Here is a 4,880-nt window from a genome sequence, read left to right as displayed (position 1 = left end):
AATTAAGCATTTAATAGGCATTTAATATATTAAACAGGTATACAGATCAATAGAATGCAATAGAGAGTCTTTCCAATCTGAATGTCTTTTATTTCATTTTCTTGCCTAATTGCTCTAACTAGTACCTCTAGTATAACATCGAATAGATGTGGTGACAGCAGATATTCTTGTATTATTCTTAACCTTGGAGGATCTAGTTTTCCCTCTTTAAGTATGATGTTAGTTGTGGATTTTTAGACATGGCCTGTATTAGGTAGATGGAGTTCCCTTCTACTTTCAGTTTATTGAGGTTTTGGTTTTTTATTTTTTCATGAAAGGGTATTCAGTTCAGTTCAGTTCACTCGCTCAGTCGTGTCCGACTCTGTGCGACCCCATGAATCACAGCACGCCAGGCCTCCCTGTCCATCACCAACTCCCAGAGATTTTGCCAAATGCTTTTTCTGTGTCTGTTGAGATGATCATGTTGTTTTTTTCTCTTCACTGCATTAATGTGGTATATTATATTGAATGATTTTTGTGTATTGAATTACCCATGCTTTGAGGGGATAAATCCTACTTGGCTATGGTGTACTATATTTTTATATGTTTCAGGGTTTAGTTTGCTAGTATTTTGTGAAGATTTTTGCATCTATATTTATAAGAGATATCGGTCTGTAGTTTTCTTGTGATGTCTTTGTCTGGTTTTGGTATCAGGGTCACACTGGCTTCATAGAATGAGTCAGAAAGGATTCTTGGACTTCTTCAGGCAGCATCTGATGGCAGGATGTCTCACAGGAAGTTCTCCACTCCCAGGCATTGGTTCCTGGGCTTCCTGCCTCAGAAATGCAGCAGCCAGCACCAGGGGAAGGTGACAGACTTCCCCAAGGATGAGTCTTCCAAGCCCGTGTACCTCTCAGCCTTCTTTGGCCACAAGGCTGGCATGACCCATGTTGTGAGAAAGGTTGATAGACCAGGGTCAAAAGTGCATAAGAAAGAAGTTGTGGAGGCTGTGACCATAGTGGAGACTATGCCCTTTATGACTGTGGGCACTGAGGGCTGCACAGAAACACTATGAGGCCTCCAGATCTTTAAGTCCGTCTTTGCCGAGCATATCAGCAATCAATGCAAAAGGTGTTTTTAATAGAACTGGCATTAAATACAAGACAAACGCCTTCACCAAATACTGTAAGAATTGACAGGATGTAGACAGCAGGAAGCAGCTGGAGAGAAACTTTAGCCCACACCCAGATGTGCCTACTTTCTCTATGCCAGAAGAAGGCCCACCTAAAGGAGAGCCAGGTGAACAGAGCATTGTAGCCAGAAAAAGTTGCACTGGGCCCATAAGAAACTAGAGCAGCAGATCTCTGTGAACCAAATATTTGGGTAGGATGAAATGATTATTGTCATTGGGGTGACCAAGGGCAAACACTACAAAGGGATCACCAGCCATCAGCACACCAAGAAGCTATCCTGGAAAACCCACCAAGAGTTTCACTAGGTTGCCTGGATTTGGGTGTGTCATCTTGCCTGGGTGGTCTTTCTGTGGCTTGGGCAAGGCAGAAAGATCAATAAGAAGATCTATAAGATTGGCCAGGGCTACCTCATCAAGAATGGCAAAATGATCAAGAACAATGCCTTTACTGATTATACCAAAATGCATCAGCCCTTTGGGCCGCTTTGTCCACTGTGGTAAAGTGACAAGTGACTTTGTCATGCTCAAAGACTGTTTGGTAGGAACCAAGAAGACGGTACTGTGGCCATTGCTGAGTTTTCCAAATTTGCTGGCATATTGAGTGCAGCACTTTCACAGCATCATCTTTCAGGATTTGAAAGAGCTCAATTGGAATTCCATCACCTCCACTAGCTTTGTTCGTCGTGATGCTCTCTAAGGCCCACTTGACTTCACATTCCAAGATGTCTGGTTCCAGGTGAGTGATCACGCCATCGTAATTATCTTCGTTGTGAAGATCTTTTTTGTACAGTTTTTCTGTGTATTCTTGCCACCTCTTCTTAATATCTTCTGCTTCTGTTAGGTCCATACCATTTCTGTCCTTTATCGAGCCCATCTTTGCATGAAATATTCCCTTGATATCTCTAATTTTCTTGAAAAGATCTCTTGTTTTTCCTATTCTTTTGTTTTCCTCTATTTCTTTGCACTGATCACTGAGGAAGGCTTTCTTATCTCTCCTTGCTATTCTTTGGAACTCTGCATTCAGATGCTTATATCTTTCCTTTTCTCCTTTGCTTTTCGCTTCTCTTCTTTTCACAGCTATTTGCAAGGCCTCCTCAGACAGCCATTTCGCTTTTTTGCATTTCTTTTCCATGGGGATGGTCTTGGTCCCTGTCTCCTGTACAATGTCACGAACCTCCGTCCAGAGTTCATCAGGCACTGTATCTATCAGATCTAGACCCTTAAATTTATTTCTTACTTCCACTGTGTAATCATAAGGGATTTGATTTAGGTCATATCTGAATGGTCTAGTGGTTTTCCTTACTTTCTTCAATTTAAGTCTAAATTTGGCAATAAGGGGTTCATGATCTGAGCCACAGTCAGCTCCTGCTCTTGTTTTTGCTAACTGTATAGAGCTTCTCCATCTTTGGTTGCAAAGAATATAATCAATCTGATTTCAGTGTTGACCATCTGGTGATGTCTATGTGTAGAGTCTTCTCTTGTGTTGTTGGAAGAGGGTGTTTGCTATGACCAGTGCGTTCTCTTGGAAAAACTCTATTAGCCTTTTCCCTGCTTCATTTCGTGCTCCAAGGCCAAATTTGACTGGAAAAGGTCAGTCTTCATTCCAATCCCAAAGAAAGGCAATGCCAAAGAATGCTCAAACTACCGCACAATTGCACTCATTTCACACGCTAGTAAAGTCATGCTCAAAATTCTCCAAGCCAGGCTTCAGCAATATGTGAATCGTGAACTTCCAGATGTTCAAGCAGGTTTTAGAAAAGGCAGAGGCACCAGAGATCAAATTGCCAACATCCGCTGGATTATGGAGAAAGCAAGAGAGTTCCAGAAAAACATTTATTTCTGCTTCATTGACTATGCCAAGGCCTTTGACTGTGTGGATCACAATAAACTGTGGAACATTCTGAAAGAGATGGGAATACCAGACCACCTGACCTGCCTCTTGAGAAACCTGTATGCAGGTCAGGAAGCAACAGTTAGAACTGGACATGGAACAGACTGGTTCCAAATAGGAAAGGGAGTACGTCAAGGTTGTATATTGTCACCCTGCTTATTTAACTTATATGCAGAGTACATCATGAGGAACGCTGGGCTGGAAGAAGCACAAGCTGGAATCAAGATTGCCAAGAGAAATATCAATAACCTCAGATATGCAGATGACACCACCCTTATGGCGGAAAGTGAAGAGGAACTCAAAGGCCTCTTGATGAAAGTGAAAGAGAAGAGTGAAAAGGTTGGCTTGAAGCTCAACATTCAGAAAACGAAGATCATGGCATCTGGTCCCATCACTTCTTGGGAAACAGATGGGGAAACAGTGGAAACCGTGTCAGACTTTATTTTTTGGGGCTCCAAAATCACTGCAGATGCTGATTGCAGCCATGAAATTAAAAGACGCTTGCTTCTTGGAAGGAAAGTTATGACCAACCTAGATAGCATATTAAAGAGCAGGGACATTACCTTGCCAACCAAGGTCCGTCTAGTCAAGGCTATGGTTTTTTCCCTGGTCATGTATGGATGTGAGAGTTGGACTGTGAGGAAGGCTGATCGCCAAAGAATTGATGCTTTTGAACTGTGGTGCTGGAGAAGACTCATGAGAGTCCCTTGGACTGCAAGGAGATCCAACCAGTCCATTCTAGAGGAGATCAATCCTGGGTATTCATTGGAAGGACTTATGCTAAAGCTGAAGCTCCAATACTTTGGCCACCTCATGAGACGAGTTGACTCACTGGAAAAAACTCTGATGCTGGGAGCGATTGGGGGTAGGAGGAGATGGGGAAGACAGAGAATGAGGTGGCTGGATGGCATCACCGACTCGATGGACATGAGTTTGAGTGAACTCCGGGAGTTGGTGATGGACAGGGAGGCCTGGCGTGCTGTGGTTCATGGGGTCGCTAAGAGTCGGATACGACTGAGCGAATGAACTGAACTGAACTGAACTGAAGAAGACGGTACTCATCCTGTGCAAGTCTTTGCTGATGCGGACCAAACAGCAGACCCTGGAGAAGATTAACTTCAAGTTTATTGACACCACCTCCAAATTTGGCCATGGCTGCTTCCAGATTGTGGAAGAGAAGAAAGGGTTCATAGGACCACTTAAGAAGGACTGAATTGCAAAGGAAGAAGAAGGAACCTAGTATCAGAATAGATTGTACAACTGGCAGATCTCAATAAAGTTAACTTCCAGTGACAACAAAAGAAGAAAGTGTTTCCTCTTCTATTTTTTAGAAGAGTTTGCAAAGGACAGATGTCGATTCTCCTTTAAATGTGTGATATAAATCATCAGGATATAATTTCCTTTACACATTTAAATGGTATGGTATTAACACAGTGTTATTTTAGCTTGTATTTCTTTGATAACTAGCAAGGTTAAACATCTTCCCATATGTTTGCTTGTTAATTATCTCTGTTGGTGTGTATTGTTTGTTCATATCCTTTGCTCATTTTTATATTGGGGTCTCAGTGTATTTCTTATAAAGTTTAATGAGCCTTTTAGAGTTCAGTTCAGTTCAACTCAGTCACTCAGTTGTGTCCGACTTTTTGCGACCCCATGAACCACAGCACGCCAGGCCTCTGTCCATCATCAACTTCTGGAATCCACCCAAAACCATGTCCATTGAGTCAATGATGCCATCCACCATCTCATCCTCTGTCGCCCCCTTCTCCTCCTGCCCTCAATCTTTCCCAGCATGAGGGTCTTTTCAAATAAGTCAGC

The 4,880-nt window shown here is 42.5% G+C and overlaps 1 pseudogene; it reads left to right on the top strand.

Moving 5' to 3' along the window:
• The first annotated feature begins 763 nt into the window (after window positions 1–763).
• LOC129556190 (large ribosomal subunit protein uL3 pseudogene) lies at window positions 764–4,302 on the top strand (annotated as a pseudogene).
• The last annotated feature ends 578 nt before the right edge of the window (window positions 4,303–4,880 follow it).

The sequence above is a fragment of the Moschus berezovskii genome, chromosome 13 (assembly GCF_049115385.1).
Source record: "Moschus berezovskii isolate FMDL1 chromosome 13, NW_MosBer_1.0, whole genome shotgun sequence".
NCBI classification, from domain to species: domain Eukaryota; kingdom Metazoa; phylum Chordata; class Mammalia; order Artiodactyla; family Moschidae; genus Moschus; species Moschus berezovskii.
This window is presented reverse-complemented; position numbering and strand designations above follow the sequence as displayed.